Here is an 18030-nt window from a genome sequence, read left to right on the forward strand (position 1 = left end):
CAAGCATGGCTGGATTTGGACTTTCAGTGGAATTATCAGGGCTGTCTCCCTCTGGTCTCTCTGCTCTGCTTGTCTTAATTTATCTATATTTACATTGGGTCTGGGAACTCCTAGACACCTATCAGGACTGTGTCCTTCTTGGTTTTGCTTGGCTTCATTCTCCATATAGGGTCTTACTATGTAGTAGACAAGATGGCTGCCAGAAATCCTAGCATCTCCTCTACATAGCTGAGCATCCCCAGAACGAGAGCCTAAGCCAGTTTTCAATATTCTTCGAAGTTTGAAAATGCTGAAATCTTAGGTGTCGTTGTTGTTTTAATATGGTCTACTGGTTTTTAAAATAATTTATGTCTTGAAATCAACTACTCAACTTATATTAAAATGTGCAGATTATAAATCTGGACAGGTCAGTGAGTCGTCACAGGCAACCACATTGTATATTATCAAGCTTCCATGGCTTATTCTAGTTCAAAGACTCTCCAAAGAAGGAAAATATGGCTTTGACAGCATTGAAATTGAGATGTATCTCTTTACATCAGCATTTCCAAATATCCATGATGAAAAACCTCTGAGAAATGTTTTCTAAAAACAAAACCTAGAGCTTGAAATTAAATTTTTAATTGATATCTTCCCTTTCTATTAAAAAAATAAAAGGCTGTTCAGAAAAAGACCCCTAAAGTTTTCAAACAGGAAATGAAACTGCTTTCAGGTTGAAAATGTCAGAGTTAACTATAGGTACTCAGCGTATACCTCCCATTGCCCAATCCCTCAGTGGGTACCGCAAGAAGTAGCTGTCTTAGCTACGTGAATTTTTTTCCCAAGAACTATGCTCATGATTCACACTTGTCTGAAACCCACCCTGATTTGTAGAATTCATCTGAAATATTTTTTAACTGCACCATCACCCACCCCATTTTTCTAGTTTTTTTTTTCCTTCATATTCCCAAATCTCTAAAGATTCTATAGAACATTTGCTCAGTAGGTTGCATATACCAGGTGCTGTCCCAGGTCTTGGGAATACAGATGTCTTCATCTGTTTTGTGCTGCAACCTAAGCAATTCAATTCTGTTGAATACTTAAGACTGGGTAATTTATAAGAAATAAAAAGAAGTTTACGGAGCTTACAGTTATACAGGCTGGAAGTACAAGATTCGGCAGCCCATCTGGTGAGGACCTGGTGCTGCTTTGACTCCTGGTGGAAAGCAGAAGGAAAGGGAGCAGGAGCGTACAAAGACACCAAACACAAGAGGCAGCCTCACTTTATAACAACCGGCTTTCACAAGAACTAAATCATTCCAAGAGACCTAAACCGGTCTCTCCAGAGAAAGACACTAATCATCTTAATGACCTAATTAAAGTTCAGATAAAGGTCCCAGCTCCCAACACCCATTACATTGGCAGTCAAATTGCAACATGAGTTTTGCATGGAAACTCATGCAAAGGGAAAAAAAAATACATCCAAACTATAGCCACAGATGAGGACAAAATACAATCATGTCCTGCAGTGGTGGGGAAGACAAGCAGTCTAATGAATCTAACCACCTGTATCAGTAGAACCGCAGGATACTGTGGCAGCAAAGAGGAAGGCAGTTCCCAGATCACTCCCCCAATGCTAGGGCTGATTCCAGTTGTCTCAGTGGTAAATGCACCATCCTGGAGCTGCTGTCACTCACAGGATCCCACCTCAAGCTGGAGCTGTTGTACCTCTGTGTGACAGGGTATTAGGTACCAAGTGGATCTTGTTGTTTCCTCTTTGGGCCCACAGCAGAGAACAACCCAGGCCCTTAGTACCCCATACTCTGAGTGCAGAGAAAGGCCTGGTTGCTTCCCTTCCTGCCTTTTCCCCCTGACCTCTCACTCCCACAAGCCTCTCTAAGCAGAGCTGTTTCATCAAAACCAGCACCCCTACCCTCAAAGACAAAAGAAGAGGAGCGTAGGGAGGGAGTAAATCATTACTTCTACCTGGAGCTATGTGGGGGGGGGGGGGGGGTGGGCACTGCACAATGGATTTCTTCTCCAAAATCAGGGAAACAATTTGTGAGGTTTGGGGATGCACTGTCATCCCGCCTACACCCCTCCACACATGTTCTCCACTGACCTGGAGACTGGTCATCAGTGGTCATCTTTTGGGGGTTGGAGAATGAGGTGAGGGGACGGCACAGCAAGATGGTGAGGAAGACGTCGACCAGGTCAGGACTGTCCCCAAATTGCAATTCTCAAGACCTACAGGAAGGGGCCCCCCCAGGAGATTTTGAGCCCTGGAGTTGAAGAGCTTGGGAAAGCGAATATTTTTGGAGCAATGGCATCCCTAGGGACCATACAGCAAAGGGTGAAGGAGGTCCGTACAAGGCCCACAGAGGAATACGTATGATGTCTCCTGCTGGGGGACCCCAGAGTCTGCACCCGGTGAGGGAGGCATCCCAGCCCTCATGAAGCCCACTGGACAGGAACAGCAGTCATGGCCGCCCAAAGGGAGGACAGCAATTGTACCATGGACATCCACGTGAGGGAGCATCTGTCTTACTTTATTTCCTCCTCTGGAGAAGTAGAGACAAGTACAGACTGGGCCCCCTCTGCCACTTGAAGTTCCCATGCCACAAGTTCCACCTGTTCTGACAGTAATGGAGAGAATCAAAATATTAAAATAAACACAGGAACTAGAGGTAACTGTTCCTTTGACCAAAAACAACAGAAAAGTTATGGGATTGAAAACAAGGTTGATATGGAGAACAGGAGTAGTAGCAACTATTGGAAAAACAAAACCATTTTATGTTTATACTCCTAATTAGTTAATATTCCTCAGTAAATCAGGGAAAGTGTTTTATTGCCTTTGTTAAATTTAAAATAGGCTCTTAGAAGAGTTATTGATGAAAAGCATTTAGAACTGTACTTGGAACATAGTAAGACCTCAAAAAGATGAGCTAAGATAGAAAATAGTAGCAGTAGTAATAGGAGTAAGGTATTTTCATCATACAACTGGTGTCTTAGTTCAGGCAACCATAATAAAATACCATTAATTGGGCAGCTAATGAACAGTAATTTATTTGTCACTAGTTTGGAGGCTGGGAAGTCTGAGCTCAAGGTGCCGGCAGATTCCATGTCTGGTGAAGACCTGTTTCCTGGTTCTTACATGGCTCCTTCTTACCATGTCCTCATGTGGTGAAACAGGCAGGCTAACTCTCTTTGGGGTCTCTTTTATGATGGATTTGTGCCAATTACCAGGGCTCTGCTGTCATGATCCAATCACCTTCTAATGGCCTTACCTCCAAACACCATCACATTGGTGATTAGGTTTCAACATATAAATTTTGAAGATCACAAACATTCAGACGGTAGAAACTGGATAGAATTTTCAAAACATATCTAAAGGATTTCCATAACCTTTCTTCATTTGATCTACAAAGGAACCCAGCAGAATCGGTAAAGAGGGTGTTGTTATCCCCGCTTGAATATGAGGAAACTGAGGCTCCTTGAGAGTATGTGAGTTTTTTCAAAAAAATCTCATACCTATGAATCTAGAATCAAAGCATTCTGACTTCTATCCTATGCTTTATTCCATGGCCAGCTTTGTAAGTCACAGAGAGAAGAAGGAAAATGAAAAAGAAAGATTGGAGAGGGAAGGCTGAAGAAAGAGAGCCGTTTACTGCATTGACTATGCACCACGAGCCCGGAGTATCCTGGGATTTTCAGATACTTTTTTTTTTTTAAACAAAACAAAGCAAAAAACACGTTTATTAAGAAACCATTCACATACCATACAATTCACCCATTTGAAGTTTACAGTGTAGTGGCTTTTGGTATATTCACAGATATATGTAACAATCACCACAGTCGAAAGTAGAACATTTTCATTTGCTCGAAAAGGAATTATTTGGGGGATGTCTCCTCTTGACCTCCCGTTTCCCTCCAGCCCTAATAAACCACTATCAGCTTTCTGTCTCAATAGATTTCCTTATTCTAGACATTTCATAAGTGGTATAATATGTGGTCTTTTGTGAGTGGCTTCTTTCACTCAGCATAATGTTTTCAATGTTCATCTGTATTGCTTGCAGCACGTATCAGAACTTCACTTATTTTGTGACTGAATAATATTCTATTGTATGGACATACCACATTTGCTTATCCATTCTTCAGTTCACATATATTTGGTTTTTTTCACATTTGGGCATTAAGAATAATGGGGCTATAAACATTCGTGTACAAATTTCTGTGGACATACACTTTCGTTTCTCTTGGGTATATACCCAGAGGTGGAACCAATGGATTACATGGTAACTCTATGTTTAATTTTTTTGAGGAACTATTAATACCACACTGTTTTCCAAAGCAGTTGCACCATTTTACATTCCCACCAGCAGACTATGAGGATTTCAGTTTCTTTATATTCTCGTCAATACTTGTTACTATCTGGCTTTTTTACTCTAGCCCTTCTAGTGGATGTGAAGTGGTGCCTCATGATGGTTTTGATTTGCATTTCCCTGATGACAAATGATGTCAAACACGCTTTCATTTAGCTTTCCCAACAGAAGGACATATGCTTTAAGTGAAGCAGAACTGGGTTGGGACCTTGGCTCTGCCACTTTCTCCCTGTTAAGCAACTTCTATCCAATTGCTTCACACCATGAAGCCTCACTTTTCTCATCTGTAAAATGAAGACAAAAATATTTGCATCATTATGTGTTACAAGGCTTCAAGAAAATAATACATGCGGAGCACCTAAGTACCTTGGCAAACAGCAGAGGCTTTGTAAACAGAGGTATTATCATTTTATTATCGATTAAGATAAGAAAACTGAGCCTCCAAAAGGTTGAGAAACTTGTCAGAGATCATAAAGTAACAATGTACTTGGGTCAGGACTGTTTGGCTCCAAACCACAGTGTTCCTGAAACTCTACTTTTGAGTCAGAATGCTAGGTACCTATTGGGGGGTTACATTTTCTGGTCCTTCACACATCTACAAGCGTGTTGAATACTGAATGCATAAAAGTAATTCTAATCTGTAAATAAACAATGGCACATATTATAATCAATGGCACAGAGAAAAGAAAACACATCCCTTTCTTTTGGCACTAATCTTTAAGTTCTTGGTGCAGTTTTGTTTATTGGCTTCCAATATAAAAATTATCCATTTAAAACATTAATACTGTAAGAAAACTTTTTTATCATGAGATAAAATAATGTTTATTTTAATAAAAATATGTTGTATTCCCACCCTGAACTCATCTTTTTTAAAAAACAGGACTTTAAACATTTAATCTTTCATGTGATTTTTATTGTCTTTGTATTTTTTTTCAATTAGAATGTAATTTGGTTTTATGATGAAAACCACCTAGAGGCTAAGATTACATACATTTCCATGCATACATAGAAACTTGTTGTGTTAGTCAGTTTGGGCTGAGTTGTGTTGCAATAATATCCCTCAAATCTTCAGGACTTACAGCAAAAACGGCTCCTCTCCAACTTGTGTTCATGTCCTTTGAAGATCAGCTGCAGCTCTGCTCCATGTTCTCTTTATTCTAGGATCAAGACCAAAGGAACAATCGTGAGCAATGGCACGCCAGCATCGTCATAGAGGTACACGAGAAATGTCAGCATCAGAGGATGGCACTTAAAGTTATTATTATTATTATTTTTTTTTTTTTTTGAAGAGGAGTCTCACTCTGCCACCCAGGCTGGAGTGCAGTGGCATGATCTCGGCCCACTACAAACTCCACCTCCTGGGTTCAAGTGATTCTCCTGCCTCAGCCTCCTGAGTAGCTGGGACTACAGACGCCTGCCACTAAGCCCAGCTAATTTTTGTAGTTTTAGTAGAGATGGGGTTTCACCATGTTGTCCAGGCTGGTCTCGAACTCCTGAACTTGTGATCCACCCACCTCGGCCTCCCAAAGTGCTGGGATTACAGGCGTGAGCCATTGCACCCAGCCTGCACTTAAAGTTTTTATCTGGAAGCAGCAAATGTCATTTTCACTAACAAAAAATTGACCAAATCCAGAAACATGGCTAAGCCTGATGTCAGTGGAGCAGGAAGAATACCTCTTCTCACAGTGAAGGCCACCAGGCAGGCACTAAAAAAAGAAGGGAAGCGGCTGGGCGCGCTGAGATCACGCCACTGCACTCCAGCCTGGGGACAGAGCAAGACTCCATCTCAAAAAAAAAAAACAGAAGGGAAGCAAAGTTTTGGATAAATAGTGCAATCTACCAGAATTCTGGGTCATGAGTCTCCACTTATCTCTCTTTATAAGCAAAATACATCTATCCTTTCCAATACGGATGCCAGATTCAATACAGGATGCCCAGATAAATTTAAATTTCAGATCAATAATGGGTAATTTTTTAAGATAAGTATGGCCAAAATATTGCACAGTGGGATATACAAAAAAATTATTCATTGTTTATCTGAAATTCCATTTTAACTAGGAATCCTACATTTTAATTTACAAAATATGGCAGCCCCATTCAAGAAAAATAACCTAAAATTCCATTCAGTTACAGCATCAGGCTTCAATTCCATGATCTCATCAAGTTCTGTCTACATCAGGCTCAGATGTTCACTCTCTTGAGAGCAAAACCTACGGATCAAAAAGACAAGTTATCTGCCCCTCATATGCCCAATGTACCATGGTGAAACAGGATACCTAAAATAATCACTCCAATTCAGAAAGTGAGAGGAGAGGAGGAACACAGAAGTCACTTGTCCATGGCAATTCTGAAAGTCCCTTGGGCAGAAGTGCCAGACTGCCTTCCATGGAGACTGGAAATGTTCTTTGATTAGGACTTGATTCTGTACCTAGAGCAATAACACTCGATCTACTGCTGTGCATGGCACTTGGCGCTGTCCTGTGGGAGGCCTTTCCTTTTCAATTATCCTCCTAGAGCATTTTTTTGTAAACTACAATATGTCCTCTTCGGAAGCTGGCCACACTTCTCTTTTTCCCCCAGAAAGTTGGAAATCCAAAGGTCATTTCAAGTCTCAAACAGTTATAATCTATTTTAGTATGAGCTGGTAACTCTTTTGGCAATAAAACTTTCTCACATTCTTATCTATTTGATACCAAACAGCCTCATGTGCCAATAGCCGCATCCATAATTCTTTTCTAGTTGCAACTTTCCCTCTAGACTTAATTGCAGGTAATTTAAATTGATCTGGCTCCAGCGAAAGAACTATACTTGGAATCTCTTTTCCCTAAGCCATTGTCCAACTGGAAAGATTTAATTGGTGCCACTGTAATCAATTCAAAGGTTTTAATAGAGGAACAATACCTTTGATTGGTCCTCGCCACAAGGCTGAATCTTAGTCAGTCTTTGTCACTGAAAGACCTTTCCGTTTTATCTTTTATTGTTTGGAAATCAAAATCAATTACACACTCTAGTCCTCTGAGTTCTCAAGTTTCTGGACCCTTTCTACTCCCTTTGATCTTCCCGAAAGGGACAATTCCTACCTAACCTCAACTTTCATAGCATTTTACTAAGTGCAGCCCACAGCAATTTAGGCATGAGAGTAACATTCCATTTCACAACTTTGCCTAAAGCCATAAGCTCATTTAGTACATTATCTGTATTCCTAGGGATTAAAGGTGACAGTTTTACCCAATACATTGCCACTAGATAGCATGGGTGGCCATCTTTCCATCCTTCAACAGTGTTATTTTTTGCTTCCTACTCCCAAGCTTCAGAATTGATGCAACATAATTTAGGTTTTCTGCCATGGCAGCAACTCAATAAATCAGTTGCTGTATCAATTAGCTTAGCCTAAGTCATGCTGAAGTAACAACAAACACATCCAAAATCTTTACAAAGAAAGATTTATTCCTTGCATATGCCCATGTCCTTTACAGGTTGGCTGTCATTTTGCAATATGTCATCTAATTCATCTTTTTCTAGGACTTAGATCAAAGAAGCAGACACTATCTGGGACATGTTGGCTTGGGGCAAAGGAAAAAAAAAAAGGTCACATATTCCTCTACTTGGAAATGGCTCATGTACTTCTGGCTACATTCCATTGACCAAAGCAAGTCACACAGTCAGGATGAACTGCTTTTTTTCTTTTTTCCTTCTATACACTTTATTTTTTTTTTAATTTTCCCATAGGTTATTGGGGTACAGGTGGTGTCTGGTTACATGAGTAAGTTCTTTAGTGGTGATTCATGAGATTTTGGTGCGTCCATCATCCAAGCAGTATATACTGCACACTATTTGCAGTCGTTTATCCCTCGAAGATGGACTTCTGATGAGTGAAAAATATACTAGTCTCACAGGGAAGAGTAGTGGGGAGCAGACCCACAGTGAAGGATAGCAGGTACTTTTGAGCAAATAATACAATTGACCCAGTAGTGTGCTGATAAATATTTAACAACTGCATCTCTGGGAAATAGAAGCCTTGATTTGCACATTTGTCAATTTCCATGGTGCAAATCCTCTCGCCGATTTCAAGTCACCAATGTTACGTCACCAAATGCAAAATTCAGAAGAGACATGTACAATTAATTCTTGTGAGCCAGTATGAGCATGCTACAGCACACCACTGAATCAACCTCAGTTTAAATCAATTATTTGCTAAACATAAGTTGGCTTATACCTGTTCCACAAGATGAAGAACGCCTGCAGTCTTGCTGTGGCTTATAATGAGGGAGGAGACTATTATGCGACTCAGCATAAACCTTCCTTAAACCTAAACTGAGGATTTGCAGTAGGGATGAGGAGGAATAACCAACTCAAAATTAAGTCTTCATATTATTTGCTATTTCAGCATTAATTGGAAAATTCAAGTGGAGGGTAAGAATGTGAGATTGAATATTTTGCCTCTATAAATAAGATTCGGCCCCAGGCTGCTCTTTTGCAGAAATTCTTATTAAGGACTTGGCTCTCCTCCAAGAACATTAAGGTAGAAATCATTCAAAACCCTTTACTTCCAAATTATTCCTGATAGAATCTTCTTGATGAGTATAGCTCTCTAGTTTTGTATGTTTACAATTTTCCAATAAAAGCCTTGTTTAAAATATCCCTGAGCTAGGAAGTAGCTCTTACATACTTAAGTCGTAAGCCATTCAAAGACTATTCCTTTTTTTTTTTTTTTTTTTTTTGTGACTGAATCTCTCTGTAGCACAGGCTAGAGGGCAGTGGTGAAACACAGCTCACTGTAGCCTCCACCTCCCAGGCTCAAGGGATCTTCCTGCCTCAGCCTCCCAAGTAGTGGGAACTATAGGCGTCCACACCATGCCCACTAATTTTTGTACTTTTTTGTAGAGGCAGGATTTTGCCATGTGGCCCAGGCTGGTCCCAGACTCCTGGGCTTAAGTAATCCTCCCATCTTGGCCTTCCAAAGTGCTGAGATTACAGCCGTGAGCTACCATGCCCAAACCGTGCATTCTTTAAGTACACTGACATCATCTCTGTGGTAACACTGGGCAAGTTGCTTATGTCTCTGAATTTTTGTTTCTCCAACGATAGGATGGGATAATAACATCTGCCTTACAAAGCTATTATGAAGCTTAAATACCTAGCATACATAAAGTATCTAGCAAAGCACTTGCCCATGGTGGTCACTCAATAAGTAGTTATTAACATTCACTATTGAGGATACTGATTAGAATTATCATAATTATTACTGAGCCATGAAGCTAGAGGTTTTAAGTTACTATTTAAAATACTGCAAGGCTTTATTCAGTAGCCTCAGAGCATTTGGCAGGAGTAAATTGGCTGTTGATTTTGAGTGTATCTGACAGGAGTGACTTCTGCAGCTCCCCTGGAAGCATGGATGTTATTGTAATTTAACAAAACTCACCTTGGTAGTTGCTGGTGCATTTTGTCAATTGGCCTCGAGCTTAGCTCAAATTGTCAGGCCAATGGAAAGTCTGAATGCTTTGCCTCCGGGCAAAATTGTGGCCTGCAGGGGATGGACCCTGCATCCCATCCTCAGCGAGAACGAGAACGGAAAGCTCACTCAGCATGCTGCAGTCTTTCATACTGACTCTGACATAAAACATCAATCGGAAATTCCACTTCTAACTCTGCAGTAATTGTGGGGGAGCCAGAGGGCCATCCAAACACAGATGTCTGGCATGACACTGCACCCCTCATGAGGTCACAGGACAGATATTGCAGAGAGATAGCGATGATCATGCCTAAAGGAGAGCCCACCATCTTCAGGGGCAACTCATTCATTCTTCCTCCTTCATTGTTCCTGAGTCACTGCGAATAGTCAAGGTTACTGTTTCAGACTCTTTCCAATGACTTGACTTATAATGGCGAGAAAGATGTTGATGCTCATAATGATAAGAGTAAAAATGGTGAAACTTTTTCCAGAGTTTCAAATAATGGAACTCCAAATCCTACTGTTCTGTAGTGTGTGTATGTCTGTGTGTATGTGTGATTCTACATATGTATGTGTGTATTGATTCCTCCTGAGTAGCCCGTCTTTTTTTTAAATTAAGTAGATCAGCTTCTGGAACTGCACATAACAGTTTTCCAGCAGTGACACACCTAGGACAGCTATCAAAGACCTGAAGCCATGTAATACAGTGACCTTTGAAATAGGGGAACACCTGCCTGTGCAGTCCAAAATCCAAGCATAGCTTTTGACTCCCCAAAAACAAAACCATTAATAGCCTACTGTTGACTAGGAGACTTACTGATAACATAGTCAATTATCAATTTTTTTTGTTATATGTATTATATACTGTGTTCTTACAATAAAGTAAGCTAGAGAAAATAATGTTATTGAAAAAATTAACGAGAAAGAGAAAATATATTTACTCTTCATTAAGTAGAAGTGGATCATCATAAAGTTCTCCAACCTCACTGTCTTCACGTTGAGTAGGATGAGGAGGAGGAGAAAGAGGAGAGGTTGGTCTTACTGTCTCAGCGTTGGCAGAGGCAGAAGGAAATCCAAGCATAGCAGACCAACGAAGTTCAAACCCCATTGTTCAAGGGTCAACTGTAAAGACTACGAGAGGCAGAGGCTCACTTAATTGCATGTTCAGGAATTAAGAATTTAACATTAGAGTATGCAAATGCATGCAGATTGATATAATGGACTTTATGTCACTCTATATCATTTATATATAACCAATTCAGAAGCAGGAGGATGGGGGGGTCAGGGATAAAAAACAACACATTAGGTACAATGTACATTACTTGGGTGGTAGGTGCCCTAAAATCTCAGAATTCACTGCTATATAATTCATCCATGAAGCCAAAAACCACTTATACCCTAAAAGCTATTGGGAAAAAAAGGATTTAATATTGTTAGTATGAGCAGCTCCACAAATTTGGGGTGCAAATAGGGTCATATCATTTTTCCAATTAATTCACTGAGTAAAGATTGCTGCTATAAGAACAACAACAAATAGACAAATTTTCAGTTATTTCTTGCTCATATAACAATCTAAATCAGTTGTTTCTGATTGGAGGGCAGCTTTCTTCTACAGAATGATCCAGGGCTCAAAGCATAATTATGCTCTCTTTTCTGGCCAATGGAGTGTTGTACCCACTCTATTAAGGGTAGCTTTCCCTAGGGCTCCCAGGAGACTCATAAAGAAGACAACTTAATTTTCTATCACCTCTTCTGATAATGCCAGGAGGTGTTATATGTAGAATCACACACACACACACACACACACACACACACACACACACACAATACAAACTTCATATGCATTAGAGCATTCTACTATATTGAATTGTCTGAAATGAATGAACCAAATGTCATCTCCAAATTTTAGTAGATGAGTGTCTATGAAATAAAGAGGATTTAGGGGCCAGGCACGGTGGGTGATGCCTTTAATACCAGCACTTTGGGAGGCTGAGGCAGGCAGATCACTTGAGGTCAAGAGTTTGAGACCAGCTTGGCCAACATGGTGAAACCCCATCTCTACAAAAAGTACAAAAATCAGCCAGACACAGTGGCAGGTACCTGTAATCTCAGCTACTTGGGAGGTGGAGGCAGGAGAACTTCTTGAACCCAGGAGGTGAAGGTGACAGTCAGCCAAGATAGTGCCACTACACTCCCGCCTGGGTGACAGCCAGATACCATGTCAAAATGTACGAGGGTTTAGAGGATATCTTCATATTATAAAATGGTATAAACAGAGAAAAATATAAACATAAGCTTATATTTTGAAGAAAACAGTTGATGATATTACTAAGATTTGTAGTTGGTGCTCAACACATTTATCAAACCAGACTATTGAATCATGCCCAGAACTTAGCAGCTCAATTGTTATTTTTTAGAATAAATGAAGGGTAGTGATATCAGTCTAATAAGCATTTTAAAACATGCAAAAACCTTTAGATATAAAATTATATATTAAAATTCATTTAAGTTTTTGAGATGGCAATTGGTAGATATTCCACAAATGATTATTTGTTTAGATTGCCAAAGTAGACAGAGATGTGCCTTGTACATGCCACTCAGGACTGCTACATATGTTCATAGAGGGTGGGCACTGTACAGTCCCAGAAGATGCCATTCACACAGACTCCCATGCAAATAGCTTCCCTGGGTTTGTGCAGTGCATACTGTGCACACAGCTGCCTAATTTGAATCCATCAATCCTAACAGGCCGTAAGGGTAGAGCAGCTGATTCACCTTGTTCATCAGCAAGGCTGATTGAGCTGGTCTGGCTGAGTAGTCCGTTCTCACTTCACGTCCCCACTGCTTCCTCATTTACTACCTCCTCCTAGAAGCTTGTGTTCTTGTAAAGACATTGGCCTTCCCTGATAGAAAAGAGTGCCCTCCTGCCAAGGGCATGCTTATCACCTCACCTGAGCCCACGCGGACTCCAGAGGACTCTCAGTAATTCTGGAGCAGGAGAGCCCCTGCAATGGGAACTGAATGTTCTTTCTCTCTTAGTAATGAGGTACTTAAACAAACATACACACACAATGGCTTTTTTTAAAAACTCAACTTTTTGAGGATTGCCTATTAAATACCAAGAGCCATCTTAGCTCTCTGTTAACTAACCATGTCATTAATTCAAAAATGTTCTCATTGATTAGCCTCCAAAAAGGCCTTAGATGGGTCCTTCAGATCCCAAAGGCCAATTTTAAACATCTTATCCTTACGTACTCAATATTCATATTTCAAAACTTAGAATATAAGTTCTAGATCTCTCTAGAGTCTGGGGTTTGTTGGAAGTTGGGATAGATGAGCCTAAGATGAGAAAAAAATACCAGTTAAGACTGGGCATGGTGGCTCATGCCTGTAATCTCAACACTTTGGGAGGCCAAGGCGGGCAGATCACCTGAGGTCAGGAGTTTGAGACCAGCCTGACCAGCATGAAGAAACCCCATCTCTACTAAAAATACAAAATTAGTTGGGATTGGTGGTGTATACCTGTAATTCCAGCTACTCGGGAGGCTGAGGCAGGAGAATCGCTTAAACCCAGGAGGCAGAGGTCGTGGTGAGCTGAGATCATGCCATTGCACTCTAGCTTGGGCAACTCCACCTCAAAAACAAACAAACAAACAAACAACAACAACAACAACAAAAAGACCAGTTAGGAAAGAGGCAGTGACCAAGGGCGTGGAGAACCATAAATGGCTCTCACTACCATTTAAAAGGAAGACTTTATGGGACTTGGAGACTGACAAAGACAAGGATGAACTGCAAATAACTTCAGGATCATGTTGCTGGACATTTGCTGGTGCCATAGCATGACGAGAGATAAAAGGACTGGGTGTGGTGAGGACTTTATGTAGAGAGTTAAACAGCATCTCAAGAGGAGAGCAACACTGGATACAAGAATATCAGCAGGCTTTCAATTTTTGTGCCAAATTAGACAAAGGGACAAATACTACAAGTTCAAAGCAAGCAAATATTGTTTGATTTCAAAATTTCTCTTTGCATATTTTTCCCCTCTCCTGGGAACAACATCACTTATATACCTTGGAGTAATCTCTCATTCTTAACAACATGTGAAAATCTCTCATCCTAGATCCATAGTGGCAGCTGTTAAAAACATTGACTCCTTCCTTACTGCATTTCCTGCTTCTGCTTGGTGTCTTGTGCCACTGCCAAAGCCTTCTTTCATTGCACGAGTGTGACCATGTGATTTCTGATGCATTTTAGAGTAGTCCAAGATTTATTTGAAATTCTTAACTTCCCAGAAAATCCCTCGTTTTGGATATAAATATAGAAAATAAAGTATTCCGCTAATAATTTTATAAGACAGGCAGGCAGCTCACTCAGCCATTCAATAGCTAGTTGCTGAGTACTGTTGTTACCGAGGAAGAGGCTGGAAATTTGATGTGGAACTAGATATGGTTCCTGCCTTTCAAGAGTTTTACAATCTGAGGGGAAAGGAAAAGGAAAATAAATCAAGTCTTAAAGGAATGGGTAATAAGTGACATATTGATCCATACGAACAGCCAACTCACACGTGAACGTTACAGAAACTTTCTGTGGGTGATAATGCGCATAAATAGAACATAAAGTCTACTAGAAACAGTGTCTAAAGTAAGGTAGCTGCTAAATGCTATAGAAAAGATACTAATTTATTCGGACTAAGTAAAGATACTAATTTATTCCAACTAAGTAGACCACCAAGATTTTTTTGTAAGAGATTGCATTGAACTTGGGAGGGTCAAATGAATAATTCCTGGGACATGGGAAACTTCAGGGCTTATTTAAGGTACTAGGTGACATTGTTTACCAAGATCAGGTACAGGTTTGGGGTTACAAGGCAGGGAGACACACACATACTTTAAAAAATAGTTAACAGCGTATCTAAAATTACATAGTACTGCAATATTCAATAAATACTGCCTGGCAGTAAGTGACTAAGAGCTAAATTAAGGGCTGGCTGTGGTGGCTCATGCCTGTAATCCCAGCATTTTGGGAGGCAGAGGTGGGCGATCACTTGAGGTCGGGAGTTCGAGACCAGCTTGACCAACATGGAGAAACCCCGTCTGTATTAAAAATACAAAATTACCCGGGCGCGTCGGTGCTTGCCTGTAGTCCCAGCTACTCGGGAGGCTGAGGCAGGAGAATCGCTTGAACCCTGGGGGCAGAGGGGCGGAGGTTTCAGTGAGCCAAGATCGTGCCATTGTACTCTAGCCTGGGCAACAAGAGCAAAACTGTGTCTCAAAAAAAAAAAAAAAGCTAATAAAAGAGCTAAATTAGAAGAAAGGGCTGGAAGCCCGTGTGCCTGAATCCCAAGATGCCTGCCTGCACAGCCCTGAGGTCACAGGCTCCTTGTCGGCTGGGAAAACCTTACTACTTGGTGCACGCTGGGTAAATGCTTGTTAATTGAGTTAATCTTTCTTCTGCTAGTTAGAGACGCGGAGGATCCAGAGCTCCTTGCTGTTTACACTTTAATCAAAACTTTAGAAGAAATGTAGGGCCCCGAGGGAATTGAGGACAGCACCACGTTGTTGCTCGTTCAGATGCAAATTCAAAAGCTGAACAACTGCCCTCCAAAAGTTGCACCGAGGCTATTCAGCCCTTCTGTCCAGCTCGAAACCTTTGCAGGGATTGGAGGGAGGTGGGGACTGCCAAGTAATCCACAGATCACAAGGGATGCTCTTTAAGGTGGTTTTCCTGAAATGTTTTATTACCCCTGCTTTAGGCAAGGCTGTGTAGATAAAGAGTATTTAACTTGAAGACTGGGTCTCCTCCATGACCTGACCTTGAGCGTGTCATTTAGTTTTTTAATATCTTTGAGTCCCGTGTTCCCATTTGTAAAATACGGAGGTTGTGGGCTCCATAATAACAGCTAGGCATTTAGGATCTATCAGGTGCCAGGTGATGCGTTTTCCGCGTTATCTCTTGATCCTCACAACCACCTTGGTAGACTTCACTAATCCCATTTTACTCTAGACGTTCGGTTCGGAGAGATTTGGTGGCATGCCCAAGGTCACACAGCGAGAGTGGCCGATCCGGATTCCTCTCCAAGGCTGGTTGACCACAACACTACGCAGCCCCAGTTTGATCGCAGGTAACCTCCTCCAAGATTTCCCCCAAAGGCCCGCTCGGATCCTTCCCTCCTGGCAACACTGGCGTCTAAAAGCGCCCCTGCAGGCACCGGACATGCTCGGTAGCTCGGGAAGACTTTCGCTCTGCCTCGGGAAATTTTTCACGCCGCTCCGGGAGCCGAGCCAGCCCCGCCCACGGCTCCTCCTCACGGGATTGGTAGAATTTCCAGGAGGCGGTGAGGGAAGGGAGGGAGGCGGAGGCCCAGCTTACCTCCCAAACCCACTGCGCTCTGGGAGCGCGCGCCCCTAGAGTGCGTGCGTGCGTGCGTGTGAGTGAGCACGTGAGGGCCCCGGAACGTGCACAGTGGGCGGGGACAGGAAATGGGGAGCGAGGGGCGGGGGTTGCCGTTGCCATGGCAGTGACGTCAGGCGTCAGGGAGCGAACCCGGCCCCTTCCCCACGCGCGCGCGCGCACGCGCGCGCGCACACACACACACACATACACACACACAGAGACATGCACACGCGCGCGCACAGCCGATCTCCCTCAGACACACTGGAGGGAAAGGTCAAACTAAAGGCGAGAGACCGGAGAGACCAGAGGGAGCTGTTGCCGCCGCCGCGCGCCATGACGGACGCGGCAGAGGCTGCTTTCCCAATGCGGACGCCGCCGAGCCTCTGCTGTCGCCGCGCCCCCTGCCCCCCGCGCGCCCCTCTAGCCGGCGCTGGCGCGTCCCCGCGCCCCCTCCCCCGGCCGCTCCAGGCGCGCGTCGGGCCTGGGGAGCGGGGCGCCGGGAGCGGGAGGGTGGGGGCCGCGGCGGGCGGGCGGCCTCCTCGCCCGACCCCCGACCCCTGGCCAGGTGAGTGCCTGGGGGCGGGAGAGGGCGTCCGGAGCGGAGAGGACACCCGGCGCTCAGCCCCCCGCCAGACCCCCTTCCGGGGGCGCTGACAGGCTCTCGGGACACGGCCTCTGGGGGGCGTCGTGGGGTCACTTGTGTGTGGGGGGTGCCCTTTTGGCGCTCCTGTCCCTCAGGGTCGGGCGCCCGAGTCGTGGGGGCTCGGGGCGGGGGAATGGGCGCTGCGGTGCGGCCCCGGAGTGCAGCCGCCGCCACCGGGCGTGGGGCGGGCGGCGGGAGGCAGGTGGGCCCCTCCCCGGGGCTCGTGAAGTGCAGGGACCGGGCGAGGGGGCCGCGGGAAGCTTTCGGGAAATGTTTGCCCGGCAGTTGCAAGAAACTCTGCCCTCGGGACGAGGCGCCTTGCTTTTTGCCGGGGCTGGAGAAAGTGGCAGATTTCACGGCAAAACTCGGGTGAAGCCAGGCAGGACCGGCCGGGAGGGAGAGGGGCAGGGAGCACCCGTCTGGATGGGGACCAGAGATGAACGAATCCGCCTGTGGGTAGCACCAGGGCATGATGTGTGCACGTTGCCATGCCAGTGTTTAATGTTTGTTGCTTATGGTTATTTTAGGACTAAATGATAAAAAAAAGTTACTTGGGAGAGAGGGAACTGCTTGATTTGTCATGAGTTCTTCCCTTGTGCCTGCAGGAAATAGGTTAACCTTGTACACACACTGCTGAAATTATGTCCAGTGGACTTTGCAAATAATGTACACAGAACTCTAAAGCCCTGAAGCAAGGTGACGTGTGTCTGAAGAGTTTCAGGTGTCAGGCTCCGTGTTCCCTGGGAACAAAATCGGAGGACACCGAAGTACTTGATATGCCCAGGCAGTCATCTTTTTGTAATAAGCTTTGGATCCCATCAAAGTGGAGTTTAGTTGTAACTGCCAGGGTTAAGTAATCGCATTGACCCAGTGCCACCCACCAGTTTGAAGCTTCTCTGAAAGTAACTTACCAGACAGTCCTGTGCTAATTGTGAGTAACCAATGCTTTTGCTGATTTTTTTTCTTTTTAATTTTCCACTGTCATATATGTATGCTACCTGTTTAGCAAACGTTAGAATGAATTATCCATTCTTAAACTCTCCGCTAAATCACTTTGAAATTATCAGGTAGTAGCTTTGGCATAATATGTCCTTTTAAAAAAACTAAATATTTGTTGTCTGGGAATGACCGACATAATGGTTTCAAACTGAAAGGGATTTTTTGAGCTTAAGTCTAGCGTA

The 18030-nt window shown here is 43.2% G+C and overlaps 1 long non-coding RNA gene across 1 annotated transcript; it reads right to left on the reverse strand.

Moving 5' to 3' along the window:
• Nucleotides 1-5331: 5331 nt before the first annotated feature.
• LOC108283324 lies at nt 5332-10027 on the reverse strand. The gene is made up of 3 exons (XR_001816787.1): nt 9781-10027; nt 5972-6064; nt 5332-5515 (listed from the first exon to the last, which is right to left on the reverse strand). It is a non-coding gene; the product is annotated as an uncharacterized LOC108283324 (long non-coding RNA).
• Nucleotides 10028-18030: the final 8003 nt, after the last annotated feature.

This window comes from Cebus imitator, unplaced genomic scaffold (genome assembly GCF_001604975.1).
Source record: "Cebus imitator isolate Cc_AM_T3 unplaced genomic scaffold, Cebus_imitator-1.0 Scaffold13, whole genome shotgun sequence".
NCBI classification, from domain to species: domain Eukaryota; kingdom Metazoa; phylum Chordata; class Mammalia; order Primates; family Cebidae; genus Cebus; species Cebus imitator.